The following is a 15191-nucleotide window of genomic DNA, read 5'->3' as shown; positions in this document are numbered from 1 at the left end:
TTTTAACCTTTAATTCAAAACTCCTCTTTCACAGTCTGCCAGCACTGAATACATTTACAGAGATACTTAATCTGAATAAAGTGTATGCCACACTTTTAACAATGAACAAGTGTTTAGAGAAAACTACAATAACTACCACGTCAAAAAAGCAAACAATTTTTTTTAAAGTGACGTCACGGCAGCAGAGAAGGAAGAAGTAGAAGAAGAACATTACAGAAACTAAAGAGCCGTAAAGTGATTTATTCTGAACAAAATTAGAAGTGAAAACTTACCAGCAGCCTGCCCGCTCTGTGTGCCGCTGCCTCAAACACTCCTCTGGCTCCTGCTCCTCCTCCTCCAGCTCCTCCTGCTCCTCCTCAGACGGGCGTTCACCTCCTGTTTTCAGCCTCATATTCGAATCATATGAGTGACGACATGATTTATGAACAGAGAAAACACCAACTTCTAACATAATTAATGGAGTATACGTGTTGGCCGCTCCATGAATCATTTTCCGCACCATGAAATAGGATGAAGGAAGTCAAGTCCACAGGGGGGTATCCAGAACTTTCCGAAGTGGGGGGTGGAACAATTAATGTGAATCAAAAATTTATTTTAAAGAAAAAGATGCAACTATTGACACACGGACCCCTGAAGTGATCTAAATGTACGATTTGCCCTATAGATGACTTTCCGCTCTGGTGTATTTCCCATGATCCTTTGCGCTTGCGCCATGATGTGTGGCTTTCGAACATTACCAGACACTGATTCAGTAGTTCGTCAACAACAGACGTTTTATTTTTTGCCGTTTTTTTTTTCACCGTGAGCAATGGTGCACACATGCGTTGTGTGGGGCTGTACGAATTGTGCTGTTGATAATTGTCCTGGAGATAATAAGTGACAGTTTTTTGACATTCCAAAGGTAATTAAGAACCAAGGAGCTGAAACTTGTCGACCGAGAGGTGGAATGAATGGCTGGCCAGGATCAACCGAGAGGGCTTCAATCCTGATCCCCAAAAACGTCATTATAAAGTCTGTAGCGACCATTTCATCACAGGCAAGTAACATGAAGTGTGTTTAATAATGTTTTAAACAAAAAAACATTTTAGAGTATCCCAGAATCCTTTGCATGCTGGGGAGGGAGGCTTGATAATGGCTCAGCTTAATGCTAAATTTAACATTGAAAATGCCATAGACATGCTCACGCGTTAGCATCGGCCCCGTTTTTAAGTTAGAAAATACATCAATCAACTGTTTCAGAAAACCATAACAGGTCGGTTTAACATAAAAAAGGTCAATATTACTCACAGACATATGCTCTTTAGGGTTTTAGCAGGGAAAAATTAAGATAAAGCGAAATGAAACAAAGAACCAACAAAGCAGCAGATCGAAGCACTGCTTCATTGGTTCAAGGTTCAAAGAAACGGTTGATTATACTGATCCGCTCCAGGGTCTGTAATCAGTGTAGAGAAATGATCATTTTTCTGACAAACATCCCCAAAACAACAGCTACTCTGAAGGACCAATAAGGGAATTGTTAAGCAAAAAGGGTATTGATGTCGATGGATCGAATCATTTCTTAACGATACCCGAAAAGAACCGGTTCCCGACACGCAACCTTAACAGCAACACACTTTTTTTGTTTTTTGTTTTTATAAAACTCACATTAAAGACTCATGATTATCTTAGTTAAATACCTAAATACATATTTTGGTTGAACTCACCTCGACAACGACGCAAAGTTGCAAACAAGTTGCTTGTTGCTTGTCCACTCCACCACCCACAAGCGCTTGTTTACATTGTCCATCTTTCATCCTTGTTCAAGATAAAATACCTGGTTTACCCTCTGCTACTTCCAGCCAACATAAGTGTCTATCCTTTCGTATGGCTAGCATACTGGCATAGTATAGTTCTACACTTCTCACTGGAAACTGAGCGGGCCGCGGCCTCAACTTTACCTAAATTCTGTGTCTTTTAGTGAAGCTCAGGGCTAGTGGCCGGCGATCACCTTAGTATTTCCTGTTTTTCTTGTTGTTTAATGCTGACAAATTATACTGTATTTCTTCTCTTTCTGGTGCTTGATTCTGTTTTTTTTTCCCTCTCTGTTTAAGGTGCAGCTTCATCCAGAGATGTGTGTGGTATTTGTGCTGGAGACCCTCCTGTCCTGTGCAGCAACAGCTTTTCCTGTATATTTGTTTTGTGAATTATTCTGTAATTTATGTCTATAGCATGGCCCAATCAGAGGGTCACCTCTTTGAGTCTGGTCTGCTTGAGGTTTCTTCCTCAGAGGGAGTTTTTCTTTACCACTGCAGCTCTGGGGGTTGGTAAGGTTAGACCTTACTTTTGTGAAGCGCCTTGAGGCAACGCTGTTGTGATTTGGCGCTATATAAAAATGAAAATTATATATATCCTTTTTAAATGTGGTTTAAGTAAGAAGACATATTCTACCTGAATGGTATGGATTCCCTCGCAACATAGGCCTTTATTTGTTTATTTATTTTTTGCCTGTTTGGGCTGTTAATCACTGCATATTATGTGATTGGGTCTAATGACAGTTCGGGTTGATAACTGGGTGTAAGACTGCGTTGGGGTGGATGCAGATGATAAAAAAAGAATGTGACCACACATCACTAATAAGCAGCATATTCTCAGGACACCGATTCTTCCTTCCTCATTCTGCAGCATTTCAGACCCCTTGCTTTTAAAAAGTTTTTCAATATAGTAACACTGAAATTTCACCAAAGCCAGTATTTTCTGCAAAATATTGTCTGCCATAATTTATAAAAATCAACAATAACTGAAGCAAGATCAAAGAACAGCGCAATCAATATATGTCAAAACCATAGACTGTACTGTATATATGGTCAAAACTGATGGCCATGTTGATCTGTTTATATTGTGTAACCCCTGACCCCTAATCACGATGCCTTAAGGCCCGGTCACACGGCACTTAATGAAGGGCAATGAAGCCCAAACGAAACAAGAAATCTGGACTTTCGTTGACTTTCATTGGCATCGTTTTACCTTCGCGCAGCTTCGTTCCTGCAGATGGCGCTTCGTCAGGATTTTTAATGCCATCGAAAACCTCAATTCTTCCGTATTTCATTTTGCTGTCATTCTTGATGGTTTCTTAGCATTTGCTTAGTTTTTGTAACGTTAGCGTTTAGTTGAATGTTTTCATACAGTACAAAAGCCGGTTTGTGAGCGCTAATGTGGAGGAGAGATGCTGCTTCCTCCGTGGGCGGTGCTGGTGTTTGCCGCTGTGTGTGATGGGGTGAGTGCGGCTGCTGTCATGCCATGAAGAATTTGTCGGGCTCCTCCACCAGTGCACGGCAGTCCGTGATTGTGGTGTTGGCCAGCGCTGAGGAGAGAGTTGCTGCACAAAAAGTCTGGCCGGTGTCCTCTCAGGAGCTGCAGCATTCTGCCCATGAACTCTGACAGACTTGCTGTCCTCCAGCCCGTGCAGAGAGAAGAGCCTGCTGGCCCTTTCAAAAGTTTTGAGGAGGTGACCTTGATGGCTGTGTATTTGTTCGCAGCAGGGAGGCTTTTCAGGAGCACAGTCAGCATCGTTGCCTTGGAGCTGTTGAGGGCCGACATGACGTAATAATATTTTGTGTTGTCTGCGGTGATTTCTCAGAGCAAACTGCACCTCAGTTTGTGCAAACCAGGTGGTAGTTAACAGAAGCGTGACTTTGAGCATCAAGTGTGGAAAAAGTTCCAGCTACAGCGGACATTCACATGTGAACAGCTTTGGTCCACAGAGGTGTGACATATGATAACAGAAAACCCAGTGTGATCACAAATGGCTACATTCTTTTCTGAACAAAGTTTCTGTCGCTGAATTATGTACAAGATAGGCCTTTTGTGCGCACGTGTACATGTGACTACCTGTTTGATCCACATAGCCGCTTGCTTGTGAGTTTAAATGGCAATATTTTCTACTTTTTTTGGGGGGGGGGGGACACATAAGGACTCTGAACTTTGCGATCTGATGTTCCCAGCTCTGACAAGGAAGCAGTGTGTCCCGCTGTACATCCGGAAATGTGAGTGCGGTTTGCTTTACCATCTTCAGAACAGAGCACAATTCTACAATGCAAAAAAATATATATATTTGGCATGTTTAGAGTGTGTATTATTATGGTGGAGTATTTAGCGTGTGTGGTTAGGTGTGGTGGTGTTTTTTTTATGAATGTTTAGCAAGTGCTTCAGTTTTTTTTTAAATTGGAGCAAGACAGAGCATGCAGTGCATCATCAGAGTCTGAACCAGACAGTGAGGTTTCTGATGATGAAGGAGATGATCCCTCTTTCGTTCTGGACTAGCAACCACAGCAGGTGGATCCACTGATGTGCGCACAGATCTCCACAGTGGGTCAGATTGCAAACTTCTCCTTCCAGCTTCTCCAGGACTCAGGTGCTACAGAGCTCTGTCCCAGCACCGAGTCCTGGAATGCAGAGCAGGATGCAGACACACACAGCTCCAGCAGTGGCTCCAGGTGCATTTAAAGCGTCAAGCTCAACGTTAGCTTCGGTTTCATTTTGTTTGTCTTTTGTTCCTTTTGGGCTCTTGATTCGCAGGCTATTCGGTGATGGGAAAAGTAGAAAGCTTGTTCATCCACTTTTTCTCAACAATTTGTGACTTTTTACTTTTTTCCTTTGTTCAGGAATTGTTGTATGCCGTGTGACTGAGCCATTACATGCAGAAAACTACAAAATTGTTTACACTGACTTACATTCACAAATGCCAATTAAAACTTTGCAAAAAAAAAAAAAAAAAAGAAGAAGAAGAAGATTTATGTTAACCTTCTTGAGAAGTGACTTCTTTGGTCTCGAAGGCATCTGGGTTGGACCATCACACAGTGGAAATGTGTATTGTGGTCACAGGAATCAGAATTCCAGATCTTTTTTGGAAGAAATGGACTGAAGACAAAAAAAAAAGACCACCCAGACTGTTATCAGCAATGTCCAAAAGCCAGGGTCTGTGATGGTACGGTGTTGTATCAGAGCCCTTGGTAAAGGTTATTTACATTTCTGTGATGGCAGCATTAATGCAGAAAAGTACATTGCAATTTTAGAGCAACACATGCTGCCTTCAAGACAACATTTTTAAAGGGACATTCAAGTATTATTAAACAAGACCATGCAAAACCACATTCTGCACACATTACAAAGGCATGGCTGTTGAAGAAGAAGATACGGATACTGGACAGGCCTGCCTGCAGTTTTGACAGGTCCCCAACAGGGAATGCATGGAGAATTTTGAAGTGAAAAAAATACAACCACAAGCCCATAATATTGCACACCTTAAGATGTGTTTGCAGGAAGAATGTGAAAAATGCCTGAAAAGCTTTGTCGCTTCGAGACAAAGACCAAAGACCAAAATGTATTTTTTTAAAGTGTGAGAAAGAATGGCTACATTACAAAGAGGTTAATGCTTTAGTGTCCCAATTTATTTATTTATGGGGGTGGAGGTGCAGGCCTTAAATGCAGGAATGGCTGTTTAGTAAATGAAAGGAAGTTGGCCATAAAAAAAATCATGAAATATCCTGAGTTCATTCTGTCTGCAATGAAACACAGTAAAAGCAAGGATCACTGTTTCTTTTGGGAGGGGGGTTGCAGACTGGGATCAGTTAATCTGAAAATAAAGCCCGAATAAAGTCCAGTGTCAGAGAAAAAACACACAACAATTATAAATGAAGTCAACACCACTGAATGCAGAAAATATTTACTTTTTTCATTTCTTAAACCCCAAACAAGCTCTCACCTGTAATCTGTATCAGTTTGTACTGACAGTGACACATGATTGATTGACTTGTGCCCAACAAGACCAGAACAAGTTCATGTTTTCTCTTTACATATATAATGTAGATTCGACACAATATTAAGATGCAAAATGACAACATTTTAAAAACGGACAAAAGATGCTTAGAAAATTCTCCTTTTTTCAGTGATGGTGACATCATCATGTGACTGCTCCCAGTGAGCACTAACTGTTATTTCAACTTTGATTTTTAGTTGAAAACCTTGGTGATATCTGGTCTGAACGTCTTTTCACCCACTTTTAAACCAGCAAAAATGTGGCTACATTATAAATGTGTCAGTCAGATTCCATCTGTGTGTGTCAGAGTCACACCAAGCAAACTCTGGTTTTTGGACTCTGTGTCAGTGTGGAAGGTTCCAGGTTCGAATCCCACCACTGCCACATTTCTCCATGTAATGTGGAGTTGCGTCTTGAAAGGCATCCGGCATAAAATTGGTGCCAATTCAACATGCAGATCCACCTTGTTTTGTTGTGGCGACCCTGAGTGCAAACAAGGGAGCACCTGAAGGGAATTATGAAATAAATATATATATGTGTGTGTGTGTGTGTGTGTATTTATACACATAAAATTTATTTATTTCTACTGAAGGTGATTCTGCAAAAAATGCTGTATGTAAAAAAAATGTATGAAAAAAGTATGTAATAATAATGGGGACAGAGGATGTTTCAAAGAGAAAATTAAAGACCACTGATGAACTGAAGAATGGAGAACAGATGATGTTTTCCATCCACCCATTTTCTAAAACCACTTGTTCCAGTTCAAGGTCATGAGATACTGGAGGCCATCTATCTATATCTATCTGTCTATCTATGTATAGAAACTGCTCAATTTAATTAGAGGAACATCGTGTTCTCCTAATTATTTTGAGCAGTGTGTGTGTGTGTTTGTATATATATATATATATATATATATATATATATATATATATATATATATATATATATTCAAAAGTCTATTGAGTAATGTTTCCCTGGTTGCCATGACAATCAAAACTTGCGCTAAAAATTAAATTACACTACGACATTTGCATTATTATTATTATTTTTTTTTACAAATTATAATGTGACAATTTGTGTGTATGTACACACGTTTGAAATGCAAATATATAAACTGTATGTCAATTAACAATAATTTTGGCCATCTTTGTCAACAATTTGATTATAAGCTTCGACTTTTGTATCACACAGGTGAAACAGGTGTGTGGCTTTGACAAAAGCAAGTAGCACTGTTTAATTTTATATATATATATATATATATATATATATATATACGAGGGCTGTCAATAAAGTAACAGTCCTTTTTATTTTTTTCAAAAACTATATGGATTTCATTCATATGTTTTTACGTCAGACATGCTTGAACCCTCGTGCGCATGCGTGAGTTTTTCCACGCCTGTCGGTGACGTCATTCGCCTGTGAGCACTCCTTGTGGGAGGAGTCGTCCAGACCCTCGTCGGAATTCCTTTGTCTGAGAAGTTGCTGAGAGACTGGCGCGTTGTTTGATCAAAATTTTTTCTAAACCTGTGAGACACATCGAAGTGGACATGGTTCGAAAAATTCAGCTGGTTTTCAGTGAAAATTTTAACAGCTGATGAGAGATTTTGAGGTGATTCTGTCGCTTTAAGGACTTTTCACGGTGCGAGACGTCGCGCTGCGCTCTCAGGCGGCGTCATCAGCCTGTTCAAGCTGAAAACCTCCACATTTCAGGCTCTATTGATCCAGGACGTCGTGAGAGAACAGAGAAGTTTCAGAAGAAGTCGGTTTCAGCATTTTATCCGGATATTCCACTGTTAAAGGAGATTTTTTTAATGAAAGACGTGCGGACGGATCCGCGCGTCGGGACGCAGCCGACGCGGTGCGGCGGCACAGGAAAAACACCTCCGTGTTGATAACCATTTGTAAAATCCAGGCGGCTTTTGATGGCTTTCAGTGGAGTGAGTATATGAGAAATTGTTTAACAGGCAGGACATGTTCCAACTTGTCCTTAAGGCTTTCAACAGAGGTGTTTTTCCTGTGGCGGAGCGTCGCGGCGGCTGCGTCCCGACGCGCGGACCCGTCCGCACGTCTTTCATTAAAAAAATCTCCTTTAACAGTGGAATATCCGGATAAAATGCTGAAACCGACTTCTTCTGAAACTTCTCTGTTCTCTCACGACGTCCTGGATCAATAGAGCTTGAAATGTGGAGGTTTTCAGCTTGAACAGGCTGATGACGCTGCCTGAGAGCGCTGCGCGACGTCTCGCACCGTGAAAAGTCCTTAAAGCGACAGAATCACCTCAAAATCTCTCATCAGCCGTTAAAATTTTCACTGAAAACCAGCTTAATTTTTCGAACCGTGTCCACTTCGATGTGTCTCACAGGTTTAGAAAAAATTTTGATCAAACAACGCGCCAGTCTCTCAGCAACTTCTCAGACAAAGGAATTCCGACAAGGGGCTGGACGACTCCTCCCACAAGGAGTGCTCACAGGCGAATGACGTCACCGACAGGCGTGGAAAAACTCACGCATGCGCACGAGGGTTCAAGCATGTCTGACGTAAAAACATATGAATGAAATCCATATAGTTTTTGAAAAAAATAAAAAGGACCGTAACTTTATTGACAGCCCTCGTATATATATATATATATATATATATATATATATATATATATATATATATATATATATATATATATATATATATATATATATATATATATATATATATATATATATATATATATATATATAAAATGTAATAGCTGATTCTTTTCATATTAAGAATAGAATTTCTTGGTAATTTTATGGAAAGATTTAATATCCAGGAAAACTATTTATCTCAAAGTGGGATTTCAAAAACATTGTTCATGTTGTATTTAAATTGTTGGCTAATTAGATTCATTACAGCCTATAAGGTGTTTATTTATTTATTTATTTATTGTCCATTAGAAACTAATACGACGACTGAGTAGGTTATATTTGATGGTGTTGTAATTGTCTCTCAACGGCCAGAACAGTGTTTGACTTCACCTTCTTACACAAAGTTAGTTTGGTGTGTTGCAGGTTGAAAAAAAAGTCATGATCTCCAAAATGGAACATTTTACCCTTGAATAGATGTTTAAAAACAGCTATGGTGAAAAAAAAAAACGTTGAAATGGAACATTTAGCATCTGACTTTATGACGTATTTTTAATGCTTGAATTCCACCTCCCCTCCCTTAATAGAATTCTGAACGTTACGAGAACGTTATGACGTTTGAGCAAACAGTCTTTGACCTCAGTCTTCACACTTTCTGATCCTCGGAGGTTCGCTGCAACATTTCCAAGTACAGAAACATTTGGTCCTGATTTCGGATTAGTCTCTGGCAGCATCATGTTGAGTGACAGTCAGGAGAAGCTGTGGACGCTGGTGGAGGAGGGCGACCTGATCAAACTTAAGTGGCACTTGAGGAAGAACCCGGGCCTGGAGGTGAACTTCCAGCGGGGAAAGCGGCGCAGAACCCTGCTGCATCTGGCCTGTGAGCTGGAGGAGACACGCCCCTTCACCACGTGGCCAAGAAGGTGCGGAGACACGGAGGAGCAGGTAAGAAGGAACGAGAACCACTGACAGGAACCACACGGGGCTCCCGGTTGTTTAAGGTCACCAGAGCGGATCCTGTACTGAAGTTTTTTCACCGTTTATTTGTAATAAATGTTAGGATTGGGACCGTTTTTAATTGGGACTGTGGCCTTTTTCCAAATCATAATTTTTAATCTTAACTCATAAGGTGAAAACAAGTTTAAATACTAAATAAACGTTGGCATTCAGACTGCTTTTCACCATAAACGTTTTAAAACATCTATTCAATGTTAAAATGCTCCGTTTTGAAAGTCTGAATTAATGACCATAACAACTATTACTGACCATAACATAAAATAAATGTACTTTTATTTGAATATAGATTTTCATAACTCAACTGGTCAACTGGTACCATTGCAGAATAAAGAACATTAAATTTGTGTTGCCAGGTTGGATTTTCTGCCATTTTGACCTCTTTAAAAAAAAAAAAAAAAAAAAAAAATTGTTTATGCATTCTGACAGTCTTTTTTGGCATAATTTCCAGTATTTACTCATATTAGCCTTTTTTGGAGAGTAAATCTGCTGAGGTGCTTTTTCCAGCTTTCCAACAGTTTCTCTCTTTTTTTGTGTTTCCAGTGTATGAGCGCTTCTTTGTGCCACTCCAGAATTCCTGCCCACAGTCTCAGTATCTTCCCAACAGAGCTGGAGTCACACCTTTAGACCTGATGTACAGGAGGAAAATCAACCCCAACAAGGTAACATCATGGATTCGAATAGTCCATGGATCAAGCAGGTTTTCTGTACCATTTAAGGTGATGAAATGACGCTTCCAGCCTCAGTGTACCATGGCCTACACAAAAATGTATGATAACCATCCTGCTAGCTGTAGCCAGCTAGGGGTCAATTAATAATTTCACAGAGGTCAAAATGTAAAAATGCTCCAATCACGTTAAAAACTATACTACATTATTTGACTGATCATAATGATTCCAAAAAGGTATAGTTTGGATGATCTATGACTGAATGTTCTGGGGTCAAAACAACACAAATGCTGACAACAGTCAGTTATAGCTTCATGGGTTAAAAGTTAAAGTTGCTCAAATTTCAGTAAAAAAATGAAGCAAATTAATGTTTGGGTTAATAGGGTTCTAATAAGGAATAGTTTACACCATCTGTCATGCTAGTTATCATGTTACAGGGTAACATATGTCACACGTCATAGAATCCAATGGACGTCAACCTTGTTTGACCTTTACTTTGGAGACCAAACATTCAACACAGTCAAAACTATTTCATTTATTAATCCTTTTATTTACAAGATAGTCAAAATGTAAAACATTAAAAATAATAAATAGCAATATAAATATGGCAAAATCAGACCGGATAGTCGCAGTCACCGGACAAAAAAAAATGTCCCAGTGTTTTTGTATTGTTTTCCGTGTAATAAACACTGTATATAAGGGATTTGGTATAACGGATTTTTCACTCACATCGGATAAAATGTTCCGTCTGAACGCAATGTATTTTTATTAAAAAACCCCTCATATGTGGGACCAGAGTAATTTCCGTGATTAAAAGCCCAACCATTTATTTTTTGTCAAATCATGGTCAAACTCGGACCCGGATCCTGTTGTGCACCTCCTAACTCAGACACCGCAAAACTCTGTGATTTGACACTTTTCTGCTTTCACTCTTTCCTCTCATATTTTAATAGCTTTTGCAGTGCGCACGCTGATTACATAAAACTCCTCAAATTTACAACACGGAGTTGGAAAAAGAGTTAATCATACACCTTACCTTTGAATTGAAGGTGATGACTGCAGAAAGAAAAGCTTGTTGAGGGTCAAATTAATCCAGAATAAATCATAATCCAGTGATTGACAACTTTAAAACTGTCACGAACGTCAACATCATGACACGGAGTTACAGAGTTGCAGAAGCATAAATCAGGCTTTAAATTAATTAAATAAATTATCATAAATTGTGAATTCTATAGCTTAACTATTTTTATATTTATTTTGATAGTACCTGTACCTGGATGTGTTGCTGTTTGATTCATAAAAAAACGTTGAAAACATAAAAGGTTCATTCAGTCGTTCAGCACAATTGGCTCTAAAATGGTGTTGTGTTTTCAGTTGTTGCTATGATGGATGGAGATCAAATTTCCTATAATACTATCTTGATGTATCTTTATTTCATTCATTCATTTTCTATACCTGCTTAATCAGTGGTAGTTTTCAGCCCATAATTTACTTTTGATGCACGCTGTCAAATGGCGCCCTCTTCTGGCAAATAATAAGTCACCGTCCATCCTTTTACACAGCATGTTACACTTTCAAAGTCACTTTACTGACTGTTAAATTACTTTTTTAAATAGATTTTTGTGACAACACACAGCTCCTCCTTCAGGACCCCTGCTGCTTTTTGTTATATATTAATATTTCAGATAACTACAGATCTCACTCTCTTACTCAGAGGTACATACATCCTGAAAATAAACCACATTCACTTTAAGATTTTTACAAGATGAGTCAAGGATTTCAACCTTTCATGGGTTTTTTCCTTCCCCTGTGTGAGTCTGTTACTTTTAACAGAAATGAGAAACTCAGGATGCTGAGAGTTTGGTGCCACAAGGGTTTGATGGCAAACTATTTAGAAGGTGCTTTCAAAACTGACATTTTTTTCATTTTACTGTAGAATATTTAAGCAAATACGAGCAATGAATGCATGAAGTGTATTATTTATTTATTTTGTGTATTTTAACTGAGCTCACATAACATGAAAAGGTTAATGTAAGGCTCATATCTCACTGGGCTGCGACAGCCTTTGAACAGCAGTTGTGAGAGAAATCAACCCAGTCTCACAGATTGTCCTGATTCAGCAGCACGAAATATACATTAATCTATTGGTTCGTCATATTGTCACGAAAAGTGCAAAATTTTCCTCATTGCAGCACAAATTCATTCTAATTCATTCTGTGATGGCTGCACGTAATTAAAAGTGCATGGGGGGGGGGGGGGGGTTAAGGTTAGGGTTAAGGGAAGGAGTAGGGATAGTAATAGTGATTTTCAAAAAACGCCATCACAAAAATTTGAATCATTTCCTGACAGGAGGACAATAAAAAAAGCGTGAGACTGGGTTGGTGAAATTGCTTGATTTTGCATGACATTCGCTGGGTGGCGCTCTTCCCTCACAGGGTGTTAGGGTTAGGCGTTGCACCTGAATTTTGAATTTTTCCAAGTTGGCGAGGCAACAAGGCTCCTCCCAGTCTGATCCTAGAGCCATCGCTGGTGTTATGGGACCCTCTGAATGTACTCGCTGTGACTCCTAACATGATTCATGATAGAACTGTGGGAGGGGGCTGGGCCACACGCATGAGCTGCCGGGGAGCACACCACAATAGTGGAGATGATCAGAGAAGATCACCCACTTCTGGAAGTGGGCGAGCTGCTGCTAGCCTGGCCACGCTTGCTGTTGTGTTCCACCCGTTGTCCCTGTCTGGCATCCTGCTTGTTGAATCTTGTTGTGGTCTGTCCGTGTTTTGTCTGTTAGCTGTGGTATCTTCCTGTTTTGCGCACTTTAGCCATTCTTGAGTTCCACTTTAGTTTTTAGCCTTTGTTCCTTGGTTTTGTACTTTGTTACTTTGTAGTTCCTTTTTAGTTTGGTAATTAGTTATGGCAGAGGTCTCAAACTGATTCCAGAACAGGGTAAGAAGGTGCAGGTTTCTTTGCAACCACCCACTCCACCAGGTGATTTCACTGATTAACTGATTCCATCTGCTCAAAGTGATGTTGTGGTAGGTGTGTCCTTCTCACCAGCGCTCCCTCACAGCTGTTTGTTCCACATTCCAATCACAGCACCTGTTGCTCATCTCCTCATCTGTGTCTCTATTTAAGATGTTCACCACTGTTTAGGGATTGCTGGGATACGTATATCTCCTCGCTCTCGCTGTGTTCCCTCCAGTCACTCCTGCCACAGAAAAAACTGCCTCCCATCATCTGACTGTTTTAGACTTCATCCCTGGACAACATCATCTCTGGTAAAATAAAGTATTTTTTCTTTCATGTGGTTGACCTGTCTGCATTTTTAGTGACCCCGGTGTCTCCTCCAGCTCTGCTGGCCCCAGCATCTCCACAGCAGCTGCTGATGTCCGGCCGACTGGGCGTGTCCTCACCTGAGCTGCGTTGGAGTCACATGAGGACATCATCAGAGCTATAGGTGGCATCACTGAGCGTTTGGATCACATGATGGGGCGCATTGAAGTAGAGGGATCTGGCATCTGGTTCCTCTGGTGGAGGATGTACTGCTCAGGCAGTGGTATGCTGTGGCACAGTGCAACGTTATGGAACATGCCACAGGCCATCACAATATGGCACATTGTCTGTGGTCAGTATTGCAGCACCCCCCTGACCTGTCCAGGCAGCACCAGCAGCCCTTCAGCAGACCGACTGCCCTCTCCACAACTCTGCGGGTGTGGGAGTGGAGATCATTGTATCACCTCTCTTGCTCAGTGGTGGGGTTCTTTAACGGGGTCATCAGCCACGGTCCCCTGGGGTCAGATAAAGGCAGAATACAACACTGACCACACTGTTAATGAATGCAGAGGTGCGCTGCGCCTGGAGGCCGGTGACACTCACAACTTTACGCACACGTTCATTGGCATATACTGAACACAGCGAGTTGTGGGTGTGTGAAGGATCCCCACAGCTGAAGCATCACCATCACGTCACAAACAAACAACATAGACACAAGATATGATAACACACACCATGTTAGGCTGCGCGCATGGGCAAATGTGGCTGCACTGGTTTCCACTGGAGACTCACCAAGCAGCCACCCGTCGTGCACAATGCCAGCCTGTAGCCTCTCCCTGACCACGCTATTGGTCAGTATGAATGAATCATGTGTTGAGCCAGGCCACCGAGCACCATGTTAGTCAGGTGCATTTTCACATCACATATGATTTGCACATTGATAGAATGGAATTGATTCCTATTAACAAAAACAAATTCATCATGTGATGGTGCCTTTATGGCAACATGTGTGCAGTCAATAGCTCTGATTACATTCGGGAAACCGGCTCTTGCTGCAAATTGCATTTTGATGTTGGCCTGTTCAACATCGTCGTATGGAAATGTGATGTACTGTGATGACAATCGGATGATTGCGTTCCACACAGTTGGCATGGCTCGACTCAAGGTTGACTGGCACACTCCTGACCGGTCAGTGAGCTCCCGCTGGAATGCCCCTGTTGCCAGGAAACCCAGTGTGGTCAGCAGCTGTGTGGGCACAAACAGCCCACACAGGTAAAACAATCTGTAAACATCTATAAAACATGAATAAAGTCCAGTGTCAGAGAAAAAAACACACAACACTTCTAAATGAAGTCAACTCCAGTGAATGCAGAAAATATTTACTTTTTTCATTTCTTAAACCCCAAACAAGCTCTCACCTGTAATCTGTATCAGTTTGTACTGACAGTGACACATGATTGATTGACTTGTGCCCAACAAGACCAGAACAAGTTCATGTTTTCTCTTTACATATATAATGTAGATTCGACACAATATTAAGATGCAAAATGACAACATTTTAAAAATGGACAAAAGATGCTTAGAAAATTCTCCTTTTTTCAGTGATGGTGACATCATCATGTGACTGCTCCCAGTGAGCACTAACTGTTATTTCAACTTTGATTTTTAGTTGAAAACCTTGGTGATATCTGGTCTGAACGTCTTTTCACCCACTTTTAAACCAGCAAAAATGTGGCTACATTATAAATGTGTCAGTCAGATTCCATCTGTGTGTGTCAGAGTCACACCAAGTAAACTCTAGTTTTTGGACTCTGTCAGTGTGGA

The 15191-nt window shown here is 40.6% G+C and overlaps 1 protein-coding gene across 2 annotated transcripts in view; it reads right to left on the bottom strand.

Annotated features, from left to right (window-relative positions):
- LOC117515584 (cingulin-like protein 1) overlaps nt 1–13669 on the bottom strand; it is a 68829-nt gene extending 55160 nt beyond the window's left edge. The window contains exons 1-2 of one of the 2 annotated variants that reach the window (XM_034176207.1): nt 13665–13669; nt 3423–3425 (exon numbers count right to left, since the gene is read on the bottom strand). The gene's annotated coding sequence lies outside the window, so the exon portion shown is untranslated. Of the gene's footprint in view, nt 1–272; nt 362–3422; nt 3426–13664 lie in introns of those variants that run through there. The other variant, XM_034176206.1, reaches the window with a different exon arrangement.
- Between the last annotated feature and the right edge of the window lie 1522 nt (nt 13670–15191).

This window comes from Thalassophryne amazonica, chromosome 8 (genome assembly GCF_902500255.1).
Source record: "Thalassophryne amazonica chromosome 8, fThaAma1.1, whole genome shotgun sequence".
Lineage (NCBI taxonomy): Eukaryota > Metazoa > Chordata > Actinopteri > Batrachoidiformes > Batrachoididae > Thalassophryne > Thalassophryne amazonica.
The sequence above is the reverse complement of the archived record's forward strand: the minus strand, read 5'-3'. Positions and strand labels throughout refer to the sequence as shown.